This window comes from Delphinapterus leucas, chromosome 9 (assembly GCF_059928025.1).
Source record: "Delphinapterus leucas isolate spDelLeu-1000000601 "Yukka" chromosome 9, BTC_Dleu_Yukka2, whole genome shotgun sequence".
In the NCBI taxonomy this organism is placed as follows: domain Eukaryota; kingdom Metazoa; phylum Chordata; class Mammalia; order Artiodactyla; family Monodontidae; genus Delphinapterus; species Delphinapterus leucas.
The window spans coordinates 91,023,648-91,043,639 of NC_143137.1; the positions used below are offsets into that span (position 1 = coordinate 91,023,648).

A 19,992-nucleotide genomic window follows, 5' to 3' on the forward strand; every position below is an offset into this window, starting at 1 on the left:
ACTCCTCTCATTTCAAATCTCACTGTCTCCACGAAAGAAAGTGACATTGTATCTGAGAGAGACCAAAGGAGCTAGACATAATCACAAAGGGAGAGAACTGAAGAGAGGAACTAGAATGCAGGTCCTAGAGTGAGGAGAGGTCCAAGGCCCAGGTGCTGCCTTGAATATCTAGGTCAGCTGAGCCTTTGTGTGTTTTGGATCAGACAGGGCACCAAGCCTGGCATTTCAGTGTCTTGGCTAATGACTTAGGAGTGTAAACAGCTTTGAGAATTAGCAGTTGCAGATTTTATTACCACTTTCCTAAGGACATTTCACAGTAGCAATTTAACAACTCTATAAAGACAAGCGACCCCCACCCCATTCTTTCAGGAGCAGAGACTGCCCACCAAATGGCCATCTCAAAGGGCAGCTCCCATGAAGGGGGAAGATGGGGCAAGACGGTGACATCTCCAGCATCTTCTGCTTTGGACCTTCTCCTGCAGAGGACAGATGAACTCTTCCTTCTGAAAACCCACTTAGGCTTATCACCAATGATAATGTCTTACTTTAATGGTTCGTCTGTGGGGCAAACTATATTTAAAGAAGAATTTTAATTTTCTAGGATTTTAAAATATACTTCTATTTAAAGATTAAGGTCCATTCCAAAAATAAGATTCCAGGTATCACAGAGAAGTAGATGGAAAATTAAGCTGTTGATTGTTAATGTGTCTGCCAGAGACAATCTCAAGTTTACCACGTGTGCATCATGCAGTGGACATGAAGGCTTGGAATGGGGTATGTATTTTTCATCCCTATCTGCCTTCTAAATAGGCCTGTGACCTTGTGGTAATTTTCTAAACCTCTGAACTGTGGTGGTTTCCTCTGTTAAATTAGAGGGTCATAAAGAAGACATACAGATGGCCAAGTGGCACATGAAAAGTTGTTCAACATCACTTGTTATTAGAGAAATGCAAATCAAAACTACAATGAGGTATCACCTCACAGTGGTCAGAATGGCCATCATCAAAAAGTCTACAAACAATAAATGCTGGAGAGGGTATGGAGAAAAGGAACCCTCATGCACTGTTGGTGGGAATGTAAATTGGTACAGCCACTGTGGTAAACAGTATGGAGGTTCCTCAAAACACTAAAAATAGAGCTACCATATGATTCAGCAATCCCACTCCTGGGCACACATCCAAAGAAAACCATAATTTGAAAAAATACATGCACTCCAATGTTCACTGCAGCACTATTTACAATAGCCAAGACACGGAAGCAACCTCAACCTAAATGTCCATCAACAGATGAATGGATAAAGAAGATGTGGTACACATAACAATGGACTATTACTCAGCCATAAAAAAGAATGAAATAATACCATTTGCAGCAACATGGAAGGACCCAGAGATGATCATACTAAGTGGATAAGTCGTACAGAGAAAGACAAGTATCATATGATATCACTTACATGTGGAATCTAAAAAAAGATACAAATGAACTTATTTACAAAACAGAAACAGACTCACAGACTTATAAACTAACTTATGGCTACCAAAGGGGAAATATGGAGGGAAGGGATAAATTAGGAGTTTAGGATTAACATCTACACACTATTACATATAAAATAATCAACAATGACCAACTGTATAGCACAGGGAACTCTACTCAGTATTCTGTATTAACCTATTTGGGAAAAGAATCTGAAAAAGAATAGTTATATGCATATGTGTAACTGACTCACTGTGCTGTACACCTGAAACTAACACAACATTGTAAATCAACTATACTGCAATAAATCATATTTCTCTAAGAAGAAAAAAAGGTTGTACTGTACTGAACTGGGTAATGTCTAAGCTCTCAAACTAAGGTTTTGTTATTTTCTTAAAAATCTTGGTACTCCCGAATGAAAAGAGCTGAATTCTGAGTGTAGTGAGAAAAAAAAAATTAAATACAAGCATTCTTCTAGATGTGTTTTAAACATAATATACACACATTTTAGTACTTTGAATTCCTTATGTTGTCAGTGTGAATGCTATCAATTTGTGTGCTGGCTATAGTTCTGAATTATAGCCGATTTTTATTTTTAGGCCCCACTGTTGGTCACATCTATCTTGTTTCTCAGTTAGTCCTTCGTCAGAGAAGCAACCTCTAAATGTAGCATGGTTTCTATGGGAACATACTTTATCCCAAAGATTCCAGGAAACACATTTTATCTGAAAAATGAGACCTGCCAGACAATATGTCAAAATCCAGGCCTACAACCCAGATTTCGTATTTTTGAAATAATTTGATTTAAGGCGAGATGTTTAAAATGGGTTGAAACATTGGTTCCATGAGAAATTTTCCAGCTGAAGTTGAATCGGTACAAATTTGCTTTTGACAGTAAGACTTGGAAATCCCATTTATATTGAGCGTTTTTCTTGAAATAATTAAGCATATGGCTCTATTATGTTTAGATTCTGTTGTTTTATATCTCTGTGGCTACAAGCACTTTTGGGTGATCATCTAGCAGATGGCATAGGTGGAGATGATATTCATTCTTTCCAAAGCAAATGAAAATTTTATCAAGTTGTTACCTATATGTAGTCCATAATGAGTTTGCTTTACAGTTGACAGAGTTTTGGTCCTTTTGAATTCCTGTAGCTGAACCGTAATACGATTTGGGGCTGAATTTGCCCGCAACTGTTGAAGGCATGTTGGTCTCTTTCATCTTTAGGTGTACTAAACCCAGCTTCCTTAAAATTATGCTTTGAGGTCTTAGCACAGCTAAAGGTGACTATGAAGTTAGAACAGGAAGTGAGAAGACTGATGTAAGAAAATTTACTTTTGGGAAAAAACGTGCCCTCTTGTGGAAGTTACATCACCAGACGGTCGAGCTTCAAAAGGAACCATATCTCCAAATGGCAGTTATTGAGGGAAGGGAGTCTTGGAAAGTGAAAGCCAGAGATATAAATATGTTGAGTTTACTGTTGAGAATATAAAAATCTCACAGAAAGTACTCCACTCAGTCATTCTTATACTGAATATGAAACATTTTGGATACAAGTGTGATAAGAAAGAGCATTGGGAAAAAAATTCTAAGTTTTTCATGTTAATAAGAAAAGTTACTGCAAATAAGTCATTGATAGTGAAAATGAAAGTCTTAACTTAGAAGAATACTTTGAATCTGTCTCACCACTAGCTGTAGAGCTACACGTCCGTTTGTGGCCCAGATGGTTTATCTGGGTCCTCCATCTTGACTGTTTAACTTTGGAAGACCTCAGCCTAAAGCTTGAGCTCTTTGCCAGTTCATTATTCATCCCATGACCTTTCTTGACTGGAGACTTGATTCTAGCAAACCGTTCTTATTACCTGTTCTGATGTAGATCACCAGCAAATGATCAAAGTGCCTTGTGACTTCCACCAGCAGCAGATCATAAGAGGAAAAGAACAAGTAAGTAGTTTGGGTGTTCATTTAAATGTTTCTGCATAGGAAACAGATCTAGAAATTTCAGTACTTGCTTTTTTTTTTAAATTTATTTTTATTGGAGTATAGTTGCTTTACAATGCTGTGTTAGTTTCTACTGTACAGCAAAGTGAATCAGCTATATGTATACATATATCCCCTCTTTTTTGGATTTCCTTCCCATTTAGGTCACCACAGAGCACTGAGTAGAGTTCCCTGTGCTATACAGTAGGTTCTCATTAGTTATCTATTTTATATATAGTATCAATAGTGTACATATGTCAATCCCAATCTCCTAATTCATTCCACCACCCCACTTCCCCCCTTGGTATCCATACGTTTGATCTCTACGTCTGTGTCTCTTTTTCTGCTTTGCAAATAGGATCATCTAAACCATTTTTCTATATTCCGTATATATGTGTTAATATACGATATTTGGTTTTCTCTTTCTGACTTATTTCACTCTGTATGACAGTTTCCAGGTCCATCCACATCTCTACAAATGACCCAATTTCATTCCGTTTTATGGCTGAGTAATAGTCTCAGCACTTGGTTTTCATGAGCAAAAGTTTCCAGGGGATGGTGGTCGTAACGGTAAGGTCCTGAGAACAAGGAAAGTGATGATCCAACTCCTCCCTTCCCTATGAGTTTATCTCAATGCATTTAAATACTTATAGCATGATTCTGAGAGGTAACTAAAAAAGGATGGCATTGTTTGTTTATGATATATCTTTGTGTACATTATAGAGGTAGAAGTGGCATTGACGCTTTGATGACCTAGTTCATGTCAGGGAATTTGTTGGGTCTTTAGACATGCAATTTAACTTACTTCTCAAAACATCCTTACAAAATAGATCTCATTCCCATATTTGCGACTGAAGAGGCAACTTCAGTGTTAATTATCTGTCCCATTATTAGCCAGCTAATAACCTATTTCCAAACGTCACACTGCCTTGGCAGTTGTGTCCATTTAAACCGGTGGGACCTGATAAATTATTTAAGTTTTCCTTTCTTTAAGGTCATATCAAACTTAAATCTTGTCTGCTTAGACTTGAGGACTACCAAAATTTTAAAACTAAGTCAGTAGTATCGCATTTGTTGTTCATAAGTCACATAAAAATATTTTGTTTCATATAAAAAGTGTACAGGCGGGCTCCCCTGGTGGCGCAGTGGTTGGGAGTCCGCCTGCCGACGCAGGGGACGTGGGTTCGTGCCCCGGTCCGGGAGGATCCCGCGTGCCGTGGAGTGGCTGGGCCCGTGGGCCGTGGCCGCTGAGCCTGCGTGTCCTGAGCCTGTGCTCCGCGGCGGGAGAGGCCACAGCAGTAAGAGGCCCGCATACCACAAAAAAAAAAAAAAAAGTGTACAGGCATTATGCATTTTATATATATATGTGTGTGTGTGTGTGTGTATATATATATATCGTTTGCTAAAATGCGTATTTCAGCACATATATATATCGTTTGCTAAAATGCATATTTCAGCACATAAAGTTTAGATTGTTACGCAAATTATAATTATATTTCTAAGTTACAATAAAATCTTACTTGAGGGTAGTCAATGAATGTGACAGGTCCAATATAATTTTTCATAAGTGAAAATTTAGTTATTCTAAGAAGATTCCATAGTAGCAGAAGAAAAATTCTAAGATATTTAGACGTTCACTGTGGAATAACTTCTCCCTCAGATACAAACACTCAGACTCTGCTTCTGGCCAGGTGGGCAGCAGATACGTGAGGAAAATGGACACAGATCCTTTCCAGAGAGAAAAGTCTGACCTGTTGATGCCTGGGTCTCATACCATCTGATCAAAGGTCTGAAAAAATTTGCTTTTAATTGTAGGATATTTATTAAATACTTAATAATGCAACAACAGTTTAATGTAACATAACTGTGTATCTGCCCTATGTAGACTAAGAAGAAAGCGGTAAATAACGTCTTTTTGCTTTTGTTGTTCCGCCTTAAGAATCATAACTGTATGTGGCTTTTTTTTTCAGTTATAAAGCTGTCTCAAATGCACTGACTCATTTCATTTTCCAGTGACGAAGGCAGTGTGACCCTTTGCATTTCACAGCCAGAGCTCCGTGAGGCCAGGAGACTTTTATACACACCCTAAGAGCAACCAAATGGCCAAGTGACACTTAGATGCAGGAAAGCACATTGCCAAGCAGTCTGCCTCTCTGCTATATGATCACTATCCCTTATGCATCCGTACCTGAAAAACTTAAGTGAAAACAACAGAACCCACCCCCGAACCCCAACTTTTTACCAAAATGTAACATACTAGTCCAGGAAAAGGTTCAGAGTTTGGAAGAAGAGTGCAGGTAATATGTATATTATATGCTGCTCTTTTCCCCAAAGCAGTTCACAGAAAAAAAAAAAAAAAAATATATATATATATATATATATATATATTTTTTTTTTTTTTTTTTTTTTTTTTTTTTTTGCGGTACGCGGGCCTCTCACTGCTGTGGCCTCTCCCGTTGCGGAGCACAGGCTCCGGACGCACAGGCTCAGTGGCCATGGCTCACGGGCCCAGCCGCTCCGTGGCATGTGGGATCCTCCCGGACCGGGGCACGAACCTGCGCCCCCTGCATCGACAGAGGGACTCCCAACCACTGCGCCACCAGGGAAGCCCAGGAAATATTTTAAAGTGTCTGATATACCTTCTTCCAATAACTACCTGTGATTTACATGGTCTTCTCTGCAGTATCTCAAACTGGATTTTCTGACAATAGGATGGACGGCTTTTACAGATCTGATATGAACGAGTGTTGGGTGTATATGGACCCTGCCTTCATTTAAAATTTATTTTGTTCATCATCAATATTTTTGCATTAATTTTGATTTTTTAAAAATATCGCATTAGACTATTTATTTTGATGACTGAGTCTCTAGCCGTTCCTTAAACTTTATGCCAGAGGCTAATATGTCTTATGCTCATCCCCGCCCTGGTATGTGAGTTTAGACATATCTGTGAATAGAATGCCTGAGTGCAGTTACAAGTTTTATATACAGACAGTCTTATTTTTGTCATTTTGTTTCACTCTCTCTGTCTCTTCAATATCTTTGGGTAATTAAGACGAGTCTCTGACAATACTTATTGGGTACCCAGTTTTAGGCTTGTAAACAGTGGGCTGGGATGGCAAAACAAGACTGTTCATGCGCAGTTGCTGTGCAGTTTCAATATATCCATTCTAATTTTGTAAAACTTTTGATTTAGGGGTTTATGGTCTTCTAAGCATTTTGTGGTGAAATATGGAGCCGATCAATACAACCGCCCTGTCAAACGCTTCCAACATAGACCCGGGCCGCTGCGACAGGCACTGCAGGATGATTCTCATAACACTCTACGGCGCGGTTCTGCTGGGCGGTGCTGCAGGAGCTATTACGATGTCTTGTATGACGCCAAGAAGGAACAGCCGATCAGTGATTGCCACCATCGTTCTCAACATCATAGTGCTACACTCCATCCTCCTGGTCAGCCTTCCCTTTCGCCTCAGCTAGTATGTATCAGTCGTCTGGGAGTTTGGATTCTTCACCTGCCGATTGGTTAGCAGCATAATATATGGTCATATGTACTTCACCTTGGCTTTCTTTCTTTTTTTTTTTTGCAGTACGCGGGCCTCTCACTGTTGTGGCCTCTCCCGTTGTGGAGCACAGGCCCCGGACGCACAGGCTCAGCGGCCATGGCTCACGGGCCCAGCCGCTCCGCGGCATGTGGGATCTTCCCGGATCAGGACACGAACCCGTGTCCCCTGCATCGGCAGGCGGACTCTCAACCACCGCGCCACCAGGGAAGCCCCCACCTTTGCTTTCAATGTGGCCATCATCATACTCCGATTGCTCATGTATTTTAAGAAACTCCAAATGCAGCAGTTCCAAAAGTACCATGCGGTGGTTTTAAGCATTATTATTTGGATGGTGGGTGCTGTCATCTTTTTGCCAATATTTTTTTTACAATATGGCACCCATCCAAGTTACTCAGAACAACGATGCTTTGAGTTCTACAGAGACCTCAGCCACAGGGAATGCATTATCTTGAACATCTACAATCATCATTATGATGACAACGGTTGCGACCCTCTTTCTGATACAGATGGGGGTTATCGTTCAACTGGTAAAGACTCTTTGGCCAGACATGTGGGCCCATCAAGAATGCAGAGCTCAAATCCAGAGCTGCTTCTTCCTCCTCGTAATAGTGGTCTGTTTTGTACCCCAGCATGCCTTCCGGGTACATTTCATTCAACATTATTCAGAGATAGAAAATTCTGAGTTAGTTCTTTATAATGAAATTTTTGTTGCTTTAACTAGCTTGTTGCCTGGATATGCTGTGTTTGGTAGGGGGTGTTATCCATTAAATACTCCTATGTTACTTGCTTTGTAATCAGTTTTTCGCTATTGTGATAAAATAGTTTTGATTTAGTGGGCGTTTCCATGACTTCGAAATTTTTCAAATTCTTGCTCTTAAGCATCATCAAAATTATTTTTCCATGAAAAGGTAATGAAGATTGATTGTTTCCCTCTTCTCGGAGAATTGTTATCAGTTCTTCGTTAACGAAGAATATGTTTGATCACCTTAACTCTACACAAGTTGACCCGGACCATCCAGACTCAACCCCTACCTCTTTTTTCTTGCGATGTTTACTTCAGCTAAGCACGGCTATTGCCTTTCCCCATGCACTCTCCAGGCTGTTCTCCTCTTTGCATTTACTCCCACTGAGCTTTGATTGTAGAACGTTCTTTCCCTCTATTGCTAAATTATTCTTCAAGGTCCAGAGAACCTGAAGATAAAGACTCTACAGAAGCCTTAACTTATTCAACGTATACTCAACTTCTTGAAAATTTCTGATAGCCAGGAAAGCTCTGGCCGCTAGCTGTGGTACGTGTAGGAAAGGATTAGCTCAGATAGTCAAGAGACGTAGAGGAAATTCTTTCGGGACTGACGGGGTACTGAAGTGGTTTGATTCTGATTAAGGTATAGTAGGTAGTCAGGAAGCCGAGGTTACGTCCCAGATCTACCTTCCCAGACATGGATCCGTGAAGCAGGAAAAGAAATAGGAAAAAGTGGAAGCCAGCTGGACTTCGTTTAAGCGTGATGGCAGACTGTATTAGAGCCATGCCTTTCAGACTGTGGGGCTGTCCTCAAGCTGGTTCCAGGCATCCTATATGACCAAGTGGTTTTATACAATTAAAATCAACACTGGTATCAGTTAAAGTCAATAAAACAACCAAGAAAACCAACTCAGAACTCAGATTCTACTTAGCAAGTACAGACATTGATACGCCCTTACGCTTTGCTTTGCGTATAATTATGCTCCATAAGGAGGACTTACCACTTCTTCCAACTCATTCTGGATTTTGGAGAAAACTGAAAAAATGCACCAATGATTACAAATGTACATGTATCTTGAAATTGGCTTTTGAGTTTCCATTTCCACATGATTTTCTACTGGGTCTATCAGGCAGAAAGTCAAATAGATTACTTGAAAAGGAGGAAAAATGGTACCCCCTGCACCAGGGAGAAATGATGAAGTATCTAAAGTTCACCCTACTGTAAGGTCAACATCATAAACCTGTTATATGGCGACAATCTTTTTTTTTTTCTTTTCTTTTCTTTTCCTTTTTGGCTGTGTTGGGTCTTCGTTGCTGCACGCGGGCTTTCTCTAGTTGTGGCAAGCGGGGGCTACTCTTCGTTGCGGCGCGCGGGCTTCTCGTTGCGGTGGCTCCTCTTGTTGCGGAGCTCGGGCTCTAGGTGCGCGGGCTTCAGCAGTTGTGGCACACGGCTCAGTAGTTGTGGCTCACGGGCTCTAGAGTGCAGGCTCAGTAGTTGTGGTGCACGGGCTTCATTGCTCTGTGGCATGTGGGATCTTCCCGGACCAGGGCTCGAATGCATGTCCCTTGCATCAGCAGGCAGATTCTCAACCAGTGCGCCACCAGGGAAGCCCGACGATCCTTTCTTTTTGATGCATTTGCTTTTGAGCAGTAGTCTTCAGAGTGTGAGTGGGAACAACTATAATTCAGTGGAATGCAGAAATAGTAGTAGAAATTTATTTCTATTTATTTTCTATTAAAATATAGTATGTTGTGCTGACATTCATAAAGGAACTATAGCAACGCACGGGTATAAACTATGAATATTACTTTATGGGGATGTATACAAATCTTTTTTAATGATAAGGATGTAATATCAAAAAAACCTGAAATCCACTGTTCCTGAAGACCATTCAAGCAATGACAATATTCTCTCTCAGAAGGTTTTTCTCTTAGGGATAAGACTACTCTTTGTCTAGTGAAGTATCCTGATGAAATGTAATGAAATGTAACTATCAAGATAATATAGAAAAACAACATATCAGGTATTACTATCAGATACCTGATGAATGTATTTGTACAGACCACCTATTATTGCCCTTGTCAAACTGCCTTATAATTATCTGTCTGTATGTAATTATCTCTTATACTCCCCACACTTCAGACCATGAGATACTTGAAAGCAATGAATGGGTCTTATCTGATTGTATATATTTAATCCTACCCTACAAATCAAACCACTCTTGAAGCTAGAAAAGGGTGGAATCAGATTCTGGGGGCTGGAATTGTGAATTCTGTCCTCAGGTAGTAAAATCATCTGTTCGTGAGCCCTCTGCCTAGGGTGAAAGCTGCTCACACGACAGATCGTAAACCAGTGACCTCATAAATCTGGTCAGATGGAGGTTTGTGCAAGTGTCTCTCAATCTGGATGATGACAAACATTGATATTTCAGAGTGAAAATTATTGAGATGGAGAGTACTCTAGATTTCAGAGATTGACCAGATCAAGGACAGATCTTCTGATTAATTGATTTACTGATAATTTTCTTTTCCTCTCAACCACTTATTTTGCCCCTTGATAGCAAATATATCTTCAATAAAACTCTGTGCATAAAAAGTTACTATTAAGTCCTCCATTTATAAGGAACTACAACAAAGATAAACTCTCTATCTACTTTACTAATACTAAACCCAGAATCTTCAGTGCTTCAGTCTTAGAAAGGGGCTATCAGCTGGATCAACTCCTCTGAGCTGATCCAGTCAAGGTCCCACGAGGAAATGATGTTCCACACAAATCAGGATAATTCATCGATAACTCAATGATGAGAACTAGTTATAAAGAAGTGGATACAATGCAGGGAAACCAGAAACAATGGTATTCCAGGGCTAGTAACCGAAGCGCTGCCACTATCCCTATGCCCAAAATGGTAAACAGGGAAAGTGGTGACCAGAAGCTGGAAATAGGAGTAACATGGAGTGAGCTGCTTTGAAAGAAGCTATGACCTTAGGCTGACAAATCCATCACCTCAAGGCAAAGTTGCAGAAAATAAACCAGTGGAATAAATACCACCATCTTATTGTTCTCTATCCCTCCAATGTTTTGGTGATGTTCTCTGTTGGCTGAATTCCCCAGAAGCCAGAGGGCAAGGGAGACTATTGAGGAGGTTCATACAAGTCGGCTTCTCTGGGCGGACAGCAGGGTAGAGAATCATGGAGAAAAATGGTGACAAACCCTGGCTTTCAAAAATATTCCTTAATGATGTCATTGCTCCTAAAACAGAAGCAAAAAGCAGAGATCAAACTTGGTAGCAAGATGTGATTTAAAAAAGAAAACGAAGATGATAAAATATAAGCTGGCACATTTCAAGGAATAAGCAACAGAAACATTTCAGAAATGAAGGTTCTATTGAAAAGCCTCATAAAAGAGAATTGAACTGTATAAAACATAGTAAAGAACCTGGAGATCAGGATCAGTAAAAGCAAACATAATCATATGAAAAAATTTTTAAAAATTGAAAAGAATTAGCATGACAATGATGGTTGAGGAACACAGCAAGGGAGTTCTAATACACACATTGGCATCTTCTTATTAGTTGTTATTTCATCTTTTTTTACAAATACACTTTTGCTGGGTATAGAATTCTAGGTTGACAGTTCTTTTCTTCCATTATCTTCTCACTTAGAGCTTTGGTTTCAGGATAATTCTGTCCTCATAAAATGAGTTTGGAAATAGTCCTCCTCTGTTTCCTGGAAGAGTTTGAGAAGGATTGGCATTAAGTCTTCTCTAAATGTTTGCTGGAATTCACTTTTGAAGTCATCTGATCCTGGTTTCTTCTTTCTTACAATGTTTTTGATTACTGATTTCATTTCTTTACTTATAGATCTGTTGAGATTGTCCCTTTCACCTTGAATCATTTTATGTAATTTGTATGTTGGTGGGAATTTATACATTTCTTCTAAGCTATCCAATTTATTAGTGAACAATTATTCATAGTATTCTCTTAAAATCCTTTTTTATTTCTGTAAGCTTGGTAGTAATTTCCCCACTTTCATATCTGATTTTGTGTATTTGTATTTTCTCTCTTATTTTCTTTGTCAGCCTAGCTAAAGGTAAGTCAATTTTTGTTATCTTTTCTAAGAATCAACTTTCAGTTTTGTCGATTCTCTCTGTTCTTTATTTTATTTATGTCCACTGTAAATTTCATTATTTCCTGCCCTCTACTAGCATTCATTGTAATTTTACCTGGTTGGATGTTGGATATTGCTGTATTTTTATAAATATTCTTGAGCTTTCTTCTGGGTTGCAGTTTGATCCTTTAAGGTGTTATTTTTAAGATCTGTTGGCAGGTCCAGAGCAGTATTCCATCTAGGGCTATTTATTTCACACTATTCAGGCAAGATCTTCTTGAGTACTATACCTAATGTCTCATAAATTATTAAATTCTTCAATCTGTCTGGTGGGAACATGTACTATTTCCAACCCTACATGAGCAATGGGCACAATTCCCACTAATCCTCTTATATTCTTCCTTCCCTAGACAGATCAGTATTCAGCTGAATACGCAGGAGGGGGTGGTTATATAAATGCCTGGAGTTCTCTCTCTGCTTTGCTCTCTCCTTTCTGCTACTCTGCTCTGAAAATTCTAGCTGCCTGGATTCTCAGCTCAGCCTCCTCAACCCAGGAATTCTGCCTGGTTCCACCTGGGTTCTCCCTCCCTGTGTGGCAAGCTAGAAACTGACAAGGCAGTAAACTGAAGCCGTCATAGGGTTCATCTCTTTTATTTCCCATCTCTCACTGATCACTGCCCTTCTTTACCTGATGCCCATCCAATGTCTTAAAAACCATTGTTACACATATTTTTTCAGTTTTTTTTTTATTGTTCCAGGTAGTATGTTAAATCTGGCCTCTATTATGCCATCTTGGCCAGAATCACAGGAATTTAATACATGACAACATGTCATAGCTATGCATGACCTTCTTTCTTATTCTGTGGGCTGAGCAATTTGTCTCAGATGATATCATGGTGCTAAGATGACCTACATATAGATGCCATAATAAAATTTTGTTTCCTTCTTTTATTGATCACTGAATCATCCGTGTAAAAGGATATCAGCATTGATCATCTGAAAACATTTCAGTCATGTAATTCTTTTCCCTTGCCCATGCCCCCTCCTACCTCCCCTGCATTCCTTCTCCACCATCTCCATTCAATTCTTAACAGAGATAGGAATTTTTGTGAAAAGCTACTTTTGCAAGTTTTAGGTAGATTGGACTTCCACACAGGTTTGCTAATCAAAATATTTTAGAGTTATATCTTTGCGTGACAAAAGATAACGGTTACTGAACGTTCACCATAAGCTGGAGACTGCTCTAAGCATTTTATATCTTGTAAATCATTGAATCCACACAGCAGTCATTAAATAGGTTCTGTTATTAGCTCCAGTAAAGACTACAGAGACGTTAAGAAACTTGCTTAAGGTCACAAAGACTACCATATCTAATACTGTTTTATGGGGATTTCATAGAAAAGTGTGTGTGTTGGGCAGAGGGAGGAGGACAAATTAGCTAGAAAAAGGCTTAATGTAATAAGCTTTATTTATTCACAAATTACTGACCACACAGAGCAAGGGTAATCCTGATTGTGCTATTATTCAAACCTAACGCTATTGTGCACAAGGCCGATTACTTGTTTTCTGGGGATTCACCAATTCCGTGGATCACAACGCTGCTCCTGATTGACCTGTCAACAGAGGTAATGAGTCTTCTCTTTCCATCTTGCCATCCTAAAAGCTGAACTCATGATTTTCCCTCCAGGTCCCTCCTTTCACATCCCTCATTCATGTGAAAAACATCATTCACTCACCCAAACTTGAAACTCAGGAGATTTCTATAATTTCTCCTACCTGCTCCCTACGAAGCATCCCTGAGTCCCATTCATAAATACACGAGTCTGTCTCTTTCACACTGCACTTCTGGTCTCTGCCTCCTTCACTGAGGTCTTTAGCCCTCCTCTCCTGGGTTGCTCCAACAGTCCTCTGTCTATTACCTCCTGGCCCCCCTCCCAACCACATTTGCTTCAACTGCCAGGCTGATGTCGCAGTGGTTTGCCTACTATTGAAAACTTTTTATGTCAACCATGGATTGTAAATCCTTCCACTTTAAACTTTGAGAAGCTTGACACTGTTTTCACATGGAGCCCACATGTACTATCTTGCTTATGGGACCTTCTGTGCTCCAGTCACAGTTGCCCTTTCCAGGCTCATCATGACCCCGCGTGGATCCTTGATTTCAGGCAGATCATCACATTCACAGTTCTATGTGTCCAACTCTTTCATCTCTGTGACGCGGCACAGCCTGTTTTCTCCACCTTGAAGTCACGTTCCTCCCTCGTCCTCCCTTCATCCCAATGGCCTCACTTCTATGGTCCACGCTCAACTCTACCTTACCTTCTGCCTCCAGTCCTTTATGGAGAGCAGAGGGAGTAATTAATTATTTTATATTTCTTTTGCAAAGGCTCATGGACCAGATCCCATGATGTCCCTTCCTTGTTTCCAGACTGAGTTATGAACCTTCTCATTAACTAATTCCCCTATTATCCTATGCAGACCTCTATCATAGCAACTTTCCTCTGGCATGCTAAGACACGGTGCCAGAGACTGAGAGCAGAGAAGAAACTGAATGATATTTCTTTCTATGTCTTACGTTTTCATTATTCTCAGAGCCTTAATTTTGTATTTAGTGGGAAAAGAGAATATTATTATTCAGATGACATTTAAGTTGGTATCAAAATCTGGAATTTTTTATCTAAAGGAGATAGGGAAAATTAACAAAAATGTGCATATATTTCTCCTAGGTAGACTAGTTTGCTTCTGTCTCTAGCTCAAGTAATGAACTGAAAGTAAATCCCTAAACTATTTCTTTTCTTTATAGCCTAATTACCTCTACCAGATCACTTGCACTTAAAAATAGGAGTTCTGTGTATCCTCACTAAGGAGTTTATAAATGTGTTAAGAATATCTGCTATTTCCAAATGCACTAATTTGCCAACTAAGTTTTGAGTGTTTATGTGCAAGTGGTGAGGCCAGGTGCCAGAGAGAACCGCAAGAGGAAGAGAGTAAAGTGAAGATAATTCAGCAATTCAGCTACCCAGTTCCTCTCCTCTGGGTTTTCATGTATATTCAGAGATCCAGAGAACCTACAAGTAAAACAGTAAGGTGCTGATAAACCTATGACCCAAGAAAAAAACTGAATACTATAGATAGCGCTGCACAAGGACCAAAAAAAAGGCAGGGCAAGGCAGGAAAGAGCACTTTGAATGAAACTTGAAAGATAATGTCAAATACATACAAGAAGCAAAACAAACTACTACTAGATCCTTCAGGAGTAACCCTCTTGGGGGGTCTTTGGCATTTCTAACTTACGCTCTCCTATAATCAAATATAAATATATTTTCTTTTAAATAACATTTTCAGAGTGCACTTGTCCTTGAAGTCCATACTAGGAAGACCCAAATCAAAAGCTCATCAAGTTTATGTTTCAAAGCCTCAACAGTCAAGCTTTTTGCAATTAGCAGGAATGATGTTTAAAAACTTGGGCTTCCCTGGTGGCGCAGTGGTTGAGAGTCCGCCTGCCGATGCAGGGGACACGGGTTCGAGCCCTGGTCTGGGAAGATCCCACATGCTGCGGAGCGGCTGGGCCCGTAAGCCATGGCCGCTGAGCCTGCGCGTCCGGAGCCTGTGCTCCGCAACGGGAGAGGCCTCAACAGTGAGAGGCCCGCGTACCGCAAAAAAAAAAAAACAAAAACCCTCAATTTCACCTATTGCCTTGCATGTCTTGAACACCGGTAAATGTCTTTGATCATTTGAGAATAGATTGAAGCTTCTTTTTGTAGCAGTGATGTTTTTCCTTAAATAGTAAAATCACTATGTGAAGACTTTGAAACATCTGCATGAACAGTTGTGGCACCTACTAAACGCTTCCTGTACGTGCTGCACAATAACATCTTTTTGGGTTAATACGAGAAATTTCATTAAAAAAAATTTCCAAGTGCTGCACATGGGTTGGAGTACAGGAAGCAACTATAGGGTTAAGAGATGCAATTGACCTTTGTAGACAGGATCCTTAATCCCATAATGGACCAAGGAGATGAGCAGAATTATCTGCAAGAACATTTCTGAACAGCACCTTACAATCAAGGATATATATCAAAGGTACGTATTGTCTCTACACTTCACCTTCTGGTGTTATAGGAGTGGTATATATTTTTGATAACTGCTATTTCACCAGGGTTAGGTTGTCAGTAAATTGACTCTTAGGTTCAATCCAATAGTTGGCACAGAGGAAGAGGTTCCTAAAGAGGAAAGTTCTGGCACCTGTGTTGCTGCCAACGTGAGCCCAAAGGAAAACTTGGTTCCCCAGAGGTTTATCAGATGGCTTTCTGGGGGAACCTATGAGAAGAACTGGGATAAAAAAAGCTAAAGCTTGTGAAATGGGCTCCAGAAATTATGTGACTGTTAGCCTAAAATCAAGAAATAGTTATGTACGTTAAAAAAAACAAACTGCGAATGGAGCAGTGCATGGTGGGAGGTGTGTTCCCAGGCTGCTCAGAACCAGGACAGACACAAGCAGGGAATGTTGGTAATCAGAATTGTATTTGTCTTTCTCCAGCAAACCAGAGAAATAAAAAGTTCGTGAGAAAGATGCCACCTTAGAAGAACAGAGTGACCCATGTGAAACTTGCTTAAAACAGGGAATTAAACTGGAAGTTACACACGCGACTTGTACTCCAAGTATAGATATTACTAGTGAGTTCACCCCCATAAAAGTGGGTACAAAGTAATTCCCAGGCCAAGTCAGCCACTCACCCTATTACCCTCTGAGGAGGGGTGATGAGAAAACACTCATCCTGGGGCAATGGGGAAAGGAAGTTAGACCACTGGAAAGGCAGTAGCTAAGGAAGCCTCAGAAGCACCATCTCTAAAAATTATCTGCTGCAGGAAATTAAAGAAAACTGGAAGTTTGATTTTTAAGCAAAGTTAAGAATCATAAAGTTATAGGGAAGGCAATAATCACAGGGGAGGCTGTGACGAAAAATCAGCAGGTTAATATCCAGTCAACATGGTTGACTGAGCTGGCGCAGAAAGATGCCCAGTTTAGGTCTAAATAAAATACTGAATAAAATAACTCAATTTTTTAATTTCAGCAACTTTTAATTTAGCTGAAAACGAAGGGAAAGAAATACCTAGGACAGAGAAGCAAAAGAGGAAATTGAAGTCATAGGGGTGAGCTGACTGGAGCAGAAGGATTTCATTGGAGTGTTAGAATGGAAAACAAGCCCAGATGTGGCTGGGATTCTGATGATATCTACTCCCCTGTAGGTCCACATACTATGGGGTTGAGAGTCCATAATTCACAGTTCGCTCCAACTACTTGTATACCGCTGGAAATAAAGACGGGCTGTCCCATTTCTGAAATGGAACTATAAACATTTGCCCTCCAACTGGTTTAGTGGCAGGAGTGAGGTGCTTGCCATCCATAGGAATTCTACTTGGATAAAAAGTCACTGATGAGAAATCCAAGTCCCACAATTGTGCTAGTCATAAATATGGATTTGGATTTTCAGCTAAGGGAAATAGGAAATCTAAGCTGAGAAATTAACATACATATTGTCTGGTGGTCTAAATATTGATGGGCCAGGGAAAGGCACATGGGACATCATTGTGTAGCTATGCTTCCACAGTCCTGTCACAGGGGCTCATACTAAAAGCAATCCCTGCTGGATGCAAACTACTCTATATAGACTGGATAAACAACAAGCTCCTGCTGTAGAGCACAGGGAACTATATTCAATATCCTGTGATAAACCATAATGGAAAAGAATATGAGGGACTTCTCTGGTGGCACAATGGTTAAGAATCTGCCTGCCGATGCAGGGACATGGGTTCGAGCCCTGGTCCGGGAAGATCCCACATGCCGCGGAGCAACTAAGCCCGTGCGTCACGACTACTGAGCCTGAGCTCTAGAGCCCGCGAGCCACAACTACCGAGCCTGCGTGCCGCAACTACTGTAGCCCGCACCCTAGAGCCCGTGCTCTGCAACAAGAGAAGCCACTGCAATGAGAAGCCTGCGCACCGCAAGGAAGAGTAGCCCCTGCTCGCCACTAGAGAAAGCCTGCGCGGAGCAGAGAAGACCCAACACTGCCAAAAATAAATAAATAAAATAAATTAAAAACAGAAAAGAATATGAAAAAGAATACATATATATATGATAACTGAATCACTTTGCTATACAGCAGAAATGAACAAAACATTGTAAATCTACTTGAATAAAATTTTTAAAAAAGCAATCCTTGCTAAAAATTAACTCACAGGAAAAGTCACAAACACCAAAAAAACAAAAACAAAAAAATCACCATGAAGAACAGTCAGCTGACCCAATGCATTGGGTAGACCTGTATCCTAAGAGTAAGAGAAAACAAAGTAAGCTGAAAAACGTTAAGGTAAGCGTAAATGATAGAATTCACACGGCATGAAAAGGAGAGTATGCTTTTTTAAAGTTACTTTAAAAATTTCCTGATATAAATTCTGCAAATGACATAATGAAGGAAAACACACACGCAGACGCGCACACACACCAAGGTTTTACAAGACGAAGAAAGATGGGCCAGAAGAACTGTCCCAGGTTGGAGAAGTGCAAGGAGAGGACAACTAAATGTCATGTGGGACTCAGGCTGGAATCCCGGACCAGGAAACGTTCATTCCTAGGAAAACGGAAAAGATCTGTACGAGGTCTACAGTGTAGTTAACACTTTATCAACGTTAGCTTCCTGGTTTCAATAATTATACCATAATTATGAAAGATGCCAAGCTAAGGGGAGAGCGTATGGTAGCTCAGGGTACTACTTTTGCAATTTTCTTGTAAGTCTAACTTGATTTCTAAATGATTTTTTTCAAAAGAAGAGCAGAGGTAGGCACAGGAGAATTTGGAGAGACCGGCTGGCCTGGACCTTGGAGAGCCCTCCGCTCCAATCCGAGGCACACAGGTTCATTCCTGTACGTGGTGAGCAGACGTGGCAGAGACACGGCGGAATCTGCGCGAGCGAGCGCACGTTGGAGGCGGAGGGGAGAGGCTGGGGGCGCCCAGACGGGAGGAGGCAGCAGGGAGGGGACGAACTTCGGTGCCAACTGCTCTGTAACCGCTGCCCAAGTCTGCGCGCTGGAGTCGCGGTCCTCGGGTGGGGCGGACAGGGCTCGCGGGCAGCCGGATGGGTGAAAGGAAACGTTGACGCCCTCCGCTTCCCGGCCCATCCTGGTATCCATCCTCTGCCTGGTCCTTCAGCGGGACCAGCCGGGGCAGAGGCGGCCTGGGAGCCCGGCGCCCCCTCTCCTCTCCCACCCCCCGCCCCGGTCCTGCGGGGCGCCCCAGGGACTTGGACTTGGCTGAACTCACCCTGCTGAAACTCAGGCCTCGGTAAGGGAGGTGATTTACATCCCCCTTTAGTTCGTGTTCTTGAAACACCCCAATCTAGCAACCACAGGAGGAGCCCACATCCGTTGCTGGATGGAGTCTGCTTGTGGTCATTCCTTTGTTTCACACTAGTGTCCGCTGTCACACACGCAGTCAGATCCGCCGCTAAATGACCCTGACACCCGTGAATAGGGCGTTTGGGCCTCACTGATTTAACAACTGCGGAAAGTTCATGTCTTGGCCCAGAGCCACTAGTGGCCTCGTTCTAAAAATTAAATCTCCTTGGCATGGACCCAAGAAAGATCCATGAGCGTGTTCATAGACAACTAACGTGTGCACACAGAGAGAACAGTCCATTGTACTGCAGGCAAACAAAACTCTAAGAAACTGTGACTCCTAACAGTTCTTTTTTTTTTTAGAAGCTAATGCTTTATTGCCGGTTCAGTCCCAGGAAATCTAGAGTGAAGGACAGTGGGTGCATTACCGAGCTGGCCATAGTTTTGCAAAACACACAACTGGTTGCTCATCTTACGGAACACCTTTTTAAAAAAAATGTTTATTTTTTTATGCAATTTTAAAAGGTTACTTTCTATTTACAGTTATTAAAAAATATTGGCTATATTCCCCATATTATACAATACATCCTGGAGCCTGTCATACACCCAATAGTTTGTACCTCCTATTCTGGTAACCACTAGTTTGTTCTCGATATTTGTGAGTCTGCTTCTTTTATGTCTTATTTTGCTTCAGAATTATTGGGAGAGAAAGATACTACGGCTGCTGCAAG

General features: G+C 40.9%; 1 protein-coding gene and 1 pseudogene across 4 annotated transcripts in view; one reads left to right on the top strand and one right to left on the bottom strand.

Moving 5' to 3' along the window:
* Positions 1-19,992, bottom strand: part of LOC111184475 (patatin like domain 8, phospholipase A2) — a 135,239-nt gene that overhangs the window by 72,181 nt on the left and 43,066 nt on the right. The gene's annotated exons all lie outside the window — the stretch shown is intronic.
* LOC111184476 (putative G protein-coupled receptor 141) lies at positions 1,548-12,267 on the top strand (annotated as a pseudogene). The gene is made up of 3 exons (XR_016394388.1): positions 1,548-3,415; positions 5,112-5,238; positions 6,648-12,267. The product of XR_016394388.1 is annotated as a putative G protein-coupled receptor 141 (transcript).